Source organism: Episyrphus balteatus, chromosome 1 (genome assembly GCF_945859705.1).
Source record: "Episyrphus balteatus chromosome 1, idEpiBalt1.1, whole genome shotgun sequence".
In the NCBI taxonomy this organism is placed as follows: Eukaryota; Metazoa; Arthropoda; class Insecta; order Diptera; family Syrphidae; genus Episyrphus; species Episyrphus balteatus.
Window position 1 is genome coordinate 49,089,156 of NC_079134.1, and position 11,485 is coordinate 49,100,640.

The window sequence follows — 11,485 nt, forward strand, 5'->3', positions numbered from 1 at the left end:
GATGACTCCAGTTGTGGGTACTCTAGCACCAGAGATCCCGAAGAGAAAGTAGTTAAAGCAATTAAAGCAAGAAAAATGTCAGATTAATGGAACCAAAGGAAGTAGTTACACATTTTGTGCCTACGTCCAGTCAAAAAATATACACAAACACACCAAAACATTCACACCAAAAAATATGAAATCTTAAACCAGTATCCACAATTTCTACATAAACTAACAATCTAGTCGTAGTCGGCGAGGTATAGGATAATATTCAATTCAACTTGCATGAAATATACATAAATTAAAAAATGAAAATAAAACGAAACAATCAAAAGAGGCAAAAGGTTGTAACTTTTACAAGAGACAGAATGAGAGAGATAGAGCAGAGAGCTTATGTTAGATATATTTAAAATTCTTGTTAAATAAAAATAATATAAAATATTCTTTAAGAAAAATGTAAACATTCAATTTAATTGTATTTAAAATTTAAATAAAAAAACATTATTATCGATGGACTCAAAGGTTATAAACTAGGTAAACCAATAAACAATAAAATAGAAAATTAAAAACAAAGATTAAGCATTTTTTTTCTTTTGGGTTACTAACAATGAAGAAGAGCCTAATGATTATATTATCATAAAATGATGTAATTTTGTAAGTAAGAATATCAAAATAATAGGCCTGGAATAATTGGATGTTCGAAGAAGATTGAATGAAAACAAATGGCACCAATTAATTTTATATGTAATTAGGTTAATTGGATTAGTACAAATAATTTCGGGAGCACAAATATCCTTAAGCATCGATAAACAAGGTTAAAAATATAAGATACAAGATATGTCTAACTGTATAAATTAATCATTTAATTATTGACAAAATTAAGCAAAATAAAAGTCCACGACACCATGCTTTTGATGCCATGACAACTGTAACTTTTTTATTTAAAAGGATATTTTTAAACAATTTGAGGAGAGCAAAGTTTAAGGCATAAAAGTTGTTAGCTAAATCCGGAATATTAAATATCCTGTTTGTATTCTTCAGGAAAAATGAAGATCTCTTTCTTTCTGTATTTATCAACTCATCCAAAAACACAATATCGTGAGATATAGGTACTATCTCTTATTGTAAAATAATGGGTGATTTTTTGCAAAGTTCTGCTAATTCATCACCAAAGTGGTGTTTTTTTTTTTCAGATATCACATGAACCAATAGTCCCAACGATGGATACTGCTTCGTTTTGGTTTTTTTGGTTATCTGTCTCCAGCCAAGTATAAAATGTTAATTTTTCCCTATTTTGATTGTTCAATTTTGGACTGGAACCAATTTATTGGGCTTTGCATTTAAAATGTCGGCCACTTCGTCCTTTCTCTATCCTAAATATCTAGCAACGGTTAGATTTTTCACTAATTTCGCATTTCCTAGTCCTCTCTCATTTTCATATTCTTGAAAAGTAAAAATTTCTTCTGGAGGGTTGAATTTTTCTTGTGGTGATTTGGCTTCTACTATCAAAGGCTTTTACTATCAAACAACGATCTACAAATAGTTGATGCGCTTTTTCAAAAATTTGTCAACTCTTCTTGAATCATGTAAAACATGAGTTTTGACATTATTGCATTTGCCGTCAACTTATACACTAGACAAGTTCGAAATAAAATTTAAAGGCTATTAGCCATTTTTGTTCCAGTTTGTTTTTTATTCTTTTTGACTTTACACTTACACTGAGCCCATCAATAAGATCAAAATTTGTTGTTACACTTGCTAATAACTATCTTCTATTCGTTATTCTTTTCCTTTTCTTTGTTTTAAAGATCACAAAAGTTGATTTCCTTACAGGTAACAAATTGTTTCAAGAACTGGATTTTTTTGACACACTCAGTCTTGCTTTTTGTCCGAGATATAAAAACCTCGTGTTCGCTTTTACACACAATCACCAGGGCTCTGAAAGTTCTTTTGGCCTTTCTAAGATGACGGAAATAATTTACTTGACCAATTAAAACAAGGTGAAATGTTCTTACTATACTCTGTCCGATAAAAATTGGCAGTACAGGGAAGATAGGGCATTTGCATCTCACTCTGCTTCACGCCTTCTGGATATGTCTATCACATAAAAAAGCTCACACAGCGATGCCGTATTATCCGAAAAAAATGTTTCGAAAAGGTACCAGCGTTACCATTTTAACGAAAAAAAAAAATTAATTTTTCGTTTAACACCAAAATAACAAAACAAAAAAATCACTCATTTAAAACACAGCCCGACCCCAAGCAAGGGTAAACTATTTTTCCTGTTGAAATGTTAAAATGCATGTCAAAATGTTGACATTAATTGTTTTCCTTCATACACAAAATAAAAAACAAACAGCCACCAACACCACGACAACACATAATGCTTTTTTTCATTTTAAAAGCTTGAAAAAGCATTAATCCTGAAAGCTCTTTCAGAAAAATAATAGAAAAAGGAGTAGTATATGAAGGAAGTTTACCAATGGTAACTCTTATGTATTGTAAATACTTTTAATAAAAAAGTTTTATCATTGAGTTTCATTCTGCCACAGATCGTGTGGCAGATCGGTCATAGGAGGGTGTACTTCGCTTAGTAAAGAAATTACAACAACAATGCCATGGCGCGTCTGTGGTTTTCTTGTGTGTTTCAGGGGCAAATTTTTCGTGAATTGCTTTTTGGCAGTCGTTAGGTCGCACTGATTTTGAAAAAGCTCTCCCATAAGGCCTGTACTGCCAATTTTTATCGGACAGAGTATAGCTTAGAATATTTTCGAAGCTCAGTGGAATAGTTTTTAATAAAGTGTGTTACTTCTATTCGGACATAATGTCGTGGAATTTCTTTCCGAAAGGCAAATCCAACGATTTGCAAGATTTTGGTGGCTTTAATTATTTTATGATGTATTTTGACTTTCAATATGGTTAAGAAAAAACTTACAAGCTAGAACGTAAACGTACGCTAGCGTAAAAATTTCCGGTGTGTTCCTTCCTTTAGTCTTATCTACAAATCGACCTCCGTTGGGCATACTTGTCAATTGTTAAATGGCCTGCGAATTCCCGAATTGCAGCAGATAATAACGCTCCGGCTCTATCGGTTACAATTTTCTTGGGATAAGAAACGTCAAGCATTGGCCATTTCAGCTTTCAGCTTGAATTTCAGATAAATAAATGTCAAAAAATCATATAAGGGCACTTTTTTGTCATCATGGTAGAATTGGAATTAATCGGTGGATTGTGCCCATGAATCTTCATCAAATGAATCTCCGCTATATTCGTCTTCAACCAATGATATCAAACTCTCATTGGCTGGAATGGGGTCCTCAGTAAGAAGCATATCTAGGGTCTATTTAGAAAATGAGCGTTTTGTGGCTCTCTGAGACAACTTAAGAATAGATCATAAGTAAGTAGCAATCTGTTGAGGACATCGATATTGCAATCGGTTCCAGAGAATGGTTAAGACGGTAGAATCTGTAGGATAAGATTTTATTAGACTAACCATGGTTGTTTTTCATAAAAGTAAACTCACTGGAAATATTTATTTCTAGCTTCTGATGCTTCTTCTGAAAGTTGACCAAAAGAAAGCAAAGTTTTCTATGACTGCAGATCCATGCATTAAAATCTTATGAATGGTTGGAGTCATAGGGTACCATTGATACAACTCGACATATAGCTTCAAACCAAAGCCTTTATTTATTTTGAATTGTTAAAAAAACGTTAACATTTAAAAATAAAATTATTATCATTATTATTATAGCGTAGCTGTATTCATAGAGTACAACCCAAATTTGACAGTATCAATTTTGAATCCACTAGAAATGGCCTCCAAAATGATTTTAAAGCAGAAAATCAACTGTTAATCGATTCCTGTTATTTTAGAAGCAAGTTCCGGATGATAAAAAAATCTTCGAATAGTGTTTCCGTCATTTGTTGGCAACACAGAAGCTCGAGAAAATTCCATAATAAAACCGAGTTTATTACTAAATTCAACCTGAATTTGAGTTTTTCGAATCTTACATACCTCTTTGCCAATCTGTGTTCGTAACTGCCAATTTTTTGTTGGGAGCTTATATGCAATATGCAGAAGGCTTTCAAAAAGTCTAATTCGGGCATGTTCCTTCAAGTTCATTTTTCTTTTTGATTCTGATCATTTCCGCTTTAGGCCGCATACAAATTTTTCTAGTTGTTCTGTTGAACAAGAAGAAGTAAAACTTAATAAAAAAATTGTATAGCAATTGATTTTCTCATTTATATCCCCTTGGCAGTTTTCTTCCATGATGCCAAATAAATATTGTTTTGTCACAATTCTGGAACCTGATCATCCTAATGCGAAAAATTACTATTTACTATCAATTCACACATAAATAGTTTTTAAATTATACACAAAACATTTTTATTTAAAACGCTAGGTTAATTATTTATATGCTTAGTTTTATACAAAAGACAAAATTTTAATCATAACATGATCCAATAAAATCAAGTACCTATATAAATCATAATACCGCCATATAGCACCCGCTTTGCCTAGGCTTTAGTTGTCAATTTTACTTTTAAAAAATTCGGCTTTTGGCCAGGATTTTAATGCAAATACTCCTATGTGCGACGACAGTTAAATGCTCAGATCTTCTTAAGCGTTTAGTTGCTGTGAACTCATATAAAGTACATAAAATGAATTATGTCCTATATCATGGATTATATTCGCTTTGATAGATTGAATTTTATACAAAGCACGAATTGGATCTGAATCCAGGTTCTTTTTTTTACCATTTCATTTATTTCATATGAAATTGTATTACAATACAAATTTAAAAAAAACTAAATCAATAGTTCAATATCGGTAACGCTGCTAAGAGGAGCTACTAAAATAACTCGTGACCTCGCATTTTTTTAACAAAACTGTGCTTCCCAAAACTCCACCATAGTCTCGAAAAACAAACTATCCTTCTAGGTCAGTACATCTTCATTTTTCTAGTAAAAACGTTATTCGTTTTTAATACTCAGAATTAACTTTGACTAAGATTAATTATTTTAATTAAATTTGACCTGACTGTCGCAAACTTCATTGTCATTTCCATCTCTATCATCCCCATCAAACTGCTTCAGCATCCATATCATCATCAGAAATGGTCGTTCATTATTATCAAAGAAGCCAAATATATACCTTTTCTCAGTATATTCATTTCCTTGTTGTCTCCTTACTCCTGCCAAGGCTCGGACCTCCACACAGAACTTCTTTATACGTGTACCTATTCTTTTTCTCTTCTTAGCCAGCGAAAGATGAACAGAACAATTAATTATCCTTTCTATACCATTTCAACGGCATAAAACAGTAGTTGCCTATACATGACCAACACCAGGACCATGGCCACCTACTATGACTTCATTTCCCCCCAACAAACCCTACATCCGCAGGATATCAAATTCTACTCTCGCTCCCCGATCTATATGGATTTTTCTTCTTACTTTTTTTCTTTCATAAAACGAAGGGGCATAAACTCCACTGCAAGGACTATATAGTTCCACAGAACTTGAAAGAAGGTGGCAAAAGCAAAATTAATTAAAAATATCCTATGAAAATGAATGCCGTCGAGCTGTTTGGTATTTTCCATCATCACAACAGCATTTAGAGAGAGGGTAAGGATGTCTGATATAAAGGTGGCACTCTTTGGGGACATAGGGTTAAACTGCAATTTCCCCCATTGACCATAAAGGGCCGCCCTCTTGATTTAGATCCTGTGGCATCATGTATGCCAACATACATCCTCCATCACTGGCATTTCCAATATGAAGCGACCAAAACCCTTTTGATAGAGAAATATCTTAGAACCTTAGGTGCGAGAGTTCTGTAAAATGCATTTTTCGTCGCCGACCGCGTAGCACTATACCATATCAAAGGGTAATTGAGAATATTTGTGATGGCGCTGGCTGTCATCCCTAATATTTTAACATCACAAAAATCCGTAAAATTTATTAAAAAATTAAAAAAAATACTGGTGAAAAAAACCTATGCGGATACGGATATATCGGCTGCCAGATGCGGAAAAAAAAAGCTTCCATCGAATTCAACAAAGGACGAGAAAATCTCGAATGACAAGGTGAAAAGGATATGTCCGAGGAATGAGAAAATTAATTTCATACTCTGTCGGAGGTTGTTGGTTGGCGCGCTAGGGTTTATGTCAAGTCGAGTGATGGTGGGTGTGTATTTTTTTTATTTTTTGTTCGTCCGTTTATTTTCCAAGGTGTTCTAATAACATCCTTTAAAAAAAAAAGTACCTACAGTAATACGAAGGGGAGGGAGCAGAATTTTTTAATTAAACTCACCAAAGTGTTGCCGTTGGTAATTGTCCCTGTTCCTGGGATCACTTTAGTCCTGTTGTTGTTGTTTATTTTTTTTAATTTTTTTTCTTCATTGTTGAATGTTCGTGAGAAAGGGTTGCCGGTAATTGAATTTCTGAATTTCGGACGTAATACCTAAGCTATTTATCTGATGATGGTTTATTTTTTGTGTTCTTTTCTTCTAAAAATACCATGAATTGCGAATAAATAAACTTCTGTGAAAAAAAGGGATATTTTTGTCATTTAAACTGGTGGGAAGAAGGGGGATATGCAGAGTAGAGGTATGTTGACAGTTTAGTTGGAATTAGGATAAATGTCTGGCACGGATTTTTGACTCGTTGTTTGAGGGTAAAAAAGTCGGTCTAAATGTGTGAGGATCAAAGAGATTTTTCTTTTAATTAAATGGAATGCTTTTGCGCTATAGACTCTGTTTAGATTGGAGGGATTAGTCGTAACGAACTTTTACTTCTAAAAAATACTTTCAAAGAGCAAAATCAAAAATATTTTTCTATTCACTTCTTTCAAAATCAAACTTAAATTGAAAAAATATTTTGAATTTTTTTTTTAACTTTATTTGTTCAAAATGGTTGTTTATAAAAGTCCAAATCAAGAATTATTTGAAGGCCGATATATTATTGGAGTAACTGGAAAAGTTAGACGGAAGTGGAAAGAAAAGTCTTCGTGGATTAATGAAGAATATAAAAAGATGTCTTCTGAAATATCAAAAGCACGCAATGAGTGTGAAGCCGAATTAGAAGATTCGAAGACACTTTTGTTGAACAATTCCAATAATGAAAAGGAACACAAAAATGGCCTTGGAAATACACCGTTTCCAACAACATCAAATGGGGTTTATGGTAGACTTCCAAGATATAAACATTGTACATATCAGAAATACAGATTTCCATAACTTCTTTGCTTGATGATTTGTGTATTTTTTTCATTTAATAACACTCCAGCTCTAACTTATTCTCGAATAATTTTTTTCATGTTTAGGCACTGAAGACAAAGCATTTTTTTTAGATAACATTGTGGTATTCGTCCTCACTTCACTCTTGCACTTCCGCAGACTTTTACCACAACTATTTTTAGCAGACGCTGAGTGCGCTATGACTTATGAGCCTTTTTCTTGCTGTTTTTAATGGACGAGTACTTGAGTCGACTTGTCTTTATTTGAATGTTGTACGCTACATGCAACAGTCACTCCATCAACTTAATGCTATGAAGTAGAGGTGAAACGCTGAATATAAGCGATTCTTTGTTAAGTGGCTTGGATTTTACTTCCGAAATTTTATTAATTTTTGAGGTTGTTCCCCACAAAGAATCGGCTAGTGTTTCGGTGACAGACCAGACTTTTTTTCCATCGATCATGCAGCAATTAAGAAGGTGGTTTACATTAAGTTCTCGATTAGAAACATTAGTTTTTTTTAACCTCGATATTTCTTTCCATCTAAGTTTTTATGACCTCAGCAGTTTCTTTAATAAACGAAAACTGCAACATTTTACAACATTGTGTTGAGGAAGCCTTGTTAGTTGTCTACAGGAATTGAATCTTTTCACCCAACGATAATTTTAGTAGAACTACGGATGTCATATAGAGCTGAGAATCAGACACGTTATTATCCTATGAAAGCTGTTGTTTAATACTCACTTTGCTCTGAGCTCTGAGGCTCCATCATATCCCCAATCTGAGGATATTGTGAGGTTTTCAGCTCTAATTTTTCTTATGCCTAGGATTTTCTTAGCAGTTTGATCCAACATTTTTAAAAGCAACGCTTGCTGAATTTTCTGTAGATAAATACAAAAACCTTCTGGACATATTTTAGATTTTTCCTCCCAGAAAAGTTTGTTGATATCCCTTACTTTGTAGTCAATGCATTTGATATTCATACTTTTCTTTGGTCAGTTTTTTTTTTTTAACACAGCAGTCTTTGTTTTTGAAGTTTGTCTGTCCCATTTTGTTTCTTTTAAATCAATTTAATTTTTCTTCTTGTAGCTCCACATATTACTTGAAGCCGAAGAAGTCTGTCAAAAGAGCACGTTACTAACTTTCCCATCGACCATATGGTAGAATAAAACTTATTAAAAAAAACCTTATATAGGCACAGCTATTGCTTTAAGCGGCCCATAGTCACCACACTTGTGTGCACACCGGTGTCCTGAAAATGGTGTGACATTTCGCCATACACGCCACGCCAAATTGTACAAACAAGAGATCTCAAAGAGGAAAAATGAGCAGAATTCGCATTCACGAATTGACATTTTGTTTAAAAAACTTCCGACGCTCCGCACTCAACAACAATTTAGATGCAACAACATAGTAATTGTGTATACGCATCCCCATAGACATCACACCGATTGAGACACCGACACAAAAAAATCAAAATCTTTTGATATAACTCGCTCCGTGTCTGACACCAAAAATCGGTGTCCAATCCAGCCCACACACAGCACACATTTCAGCACACATTTCCTCCCACCGGCACAAGCGTGTACACAAGTGTGGTGTCTATGGGCCGCTTTAGTATTTGACTTGAAGCACCATGTATCTACCAGTTTATTGAAACTCCAGAATTATTTTTTATTTTTTCTAACTCTCCCACAGAAAGTAATGAACAAATTCTCCGAGTAGTATGGTCTAAGAGTGCGTGCATTTCAATCTCAGCTCCATCATCTCTTACTTACCTAAATATTCTCAACATAGCATAATCTTTTGGTTGCTAAAACTTTTTTCAAAGCAAGGTAATCCTTTCCTAACAAATATTATGACTACCCAAGGTTGGATAAAAAGCTTTTGTCAGTCCTAAATCCATGTTCAAATCCAGTGTTGTCTTCAATGATTCAAAATTGCTTATATGGGCTTCATCAATATTCAATATTGCTTGGGACACACACCGATTAATAATTCTTACTTTTAGCATTTACGAAGTTTTTTGAAAGTCTTTGAAGTTTTCTTTCACTCGGACTAGGAACATTTGCTCGCGGACATACAAGGATTTTTGCACTAGCGAAGTTCTTCGGGCTCTTAATTATCCTTGTTTTTAACTTTTTTGTTTAGGAATTGCTCATATTTTGTTAAAGGTAAAGACTGAATACGTTCTCTGAGAAGCATAATATTTAACATTGTTCCTTTGATTATCTACTAACGAAAGTTCTCGAACATTCCCATAACAATAATTCTAAGCCACACAATATAATATTATCATGTATAGTTATCCTACGAAATATAATTTGTTCCTTTTGTCTATTTCTATAGTTGGCGTAGTTAACAGATAACAGTTAACGACCAATTAAAAGCTGAACATAGCTTAATTTTCTATGAAACTTTATAATCTTCCCTTCTAAAACCACACTTTCCAATTTATATAGAAACTATCTCCGAACCTATAGGTAATTTAAGTTCAAAAAGAATTTTCAATTTTGAAAACAGTTGTGTGCTCAAATATTCCTTCACCATCTCAATTCTAGGTATATAATGAACTTTATGCCTAATTCATCCTCGTCAAGCATCTGCAATTCAAAACATCTACAACCAAAATTCTCAATTAACCCGCACTGCCAATTACCGTTCGTTCGTACCTCTTGTACAGGACTTTATTGCAGTCCATACCAGCTTCAGCTTCAGCAGCATCATAGGATCCTCAATCCCTACCAGATACCATCACCACACCAACCGGGGATGTATGCACATCACAATAATGTAATTATCGTTGTACACATTTCCCTAAACTTATGCGCATCATCTACACGCAAAAATTCCTTTTTGCAGCATCATATGCAACTTGCAAGTATATCCTTCATCCTCGAATAACGACGATGTCGATGATAATGGTTCGCTGGATGGGCTTGAGAGTAGAGAGAAGTCTCTTGCCAAAAACGCACACGTATCCTAATGGAACCGAACCGAACGCAGCAAATCCATTCGAAGAGTGATGCGGTATAAGAGGTATACCTATACAGAATATACCAAGCAAGCTACTACCTTTATCGTTGTACGTACGATTATAGTCATATACCAATACCGAACGAACGCTCCAAGGATCCAAGGTTTAGTTATTGCATTATTAGTGAATTAAAACCAAAGTTATTAGGTGCATGGAATATTTTACGTAATTATCTCACAGGAAGCACGCACGCACGCATGCATCCTTCCATCAATTCATCCATCTACTCTTCAGAATGCACCTGAGCGCCAGAAGGTATTAATGCACCTGTCTGCTCTGTGTACTGATTCCAGGGATGGTAAAACTTTTTTCTGGTTTATATTGGAGGAATTCTTGATGTCTAAAGTTAGCTATAACCTTTAAGCAAAAATATGAATCTGAAGTTTCTTAAAAGTATTTGTTTAATAAGAGAGGTACCTACGGTACCTTGGTTTCCAACCAATTTTTTTTTTAGAATGATCCTTTTTCTTGCAGATAGTTCTTCCTGAACACGAAAATGTAGAACAAGAAATTAAAGTCTTGGAGAGAAATAAAATTAATATCAGCTTCAACCAAAAAACTTTATGTTTTAAAACGGGCTTTAGGTCAAACATAAAATTAACAAAAAAAGGTTATCATCTCCATCAACATTATTCTAGCAAACATAAACAAAACTATACTGTGATTTGATCTGGGTGCGCTTGAGTTCATTGCATGGGTTGTGTGAGTTGGAGAGTTCAGAGTTCTGAACAAAACCTGAAGGTTGAAAAAAGAAATTAGTTGGAACCGATTTGAGCACTATTTGAGTCTAGGACTAGTATCGGTATTAGCTAGCGCTATTAGACGTTTTTCAATAAAATTACCTTAAAATAAATTAAGTTAAAGTATTAAACTTACCGAAACGGAATTTTTAACCCTGAGGATTGGGCTTATGGTGTGGTGGTCATGTTGCTGTGGCCATGGTCGTTGAAATGTTGACTGTCGGATGTTTCTTCTCCATGTGTCGTTTTAGGTTGGAGGTACTCGTCCTGTAAAAAAGTTTGGTCTTACAGATCTTGCAGCTAGCAATATCGCTGGTAACTTCTATGAAGAAGTTCCACAAAATGCTGGACTTTTTCCTCTTTACATTGATTGGGCTACTTATTGGAAATTGCAAAATTGCCGTAAACATTTTTAGTATGACAGCACAATCTTAATTGGGCTATTTATAGCCCAAATCTAATTTTGGGCGATATTTGTTTTTTCTACAA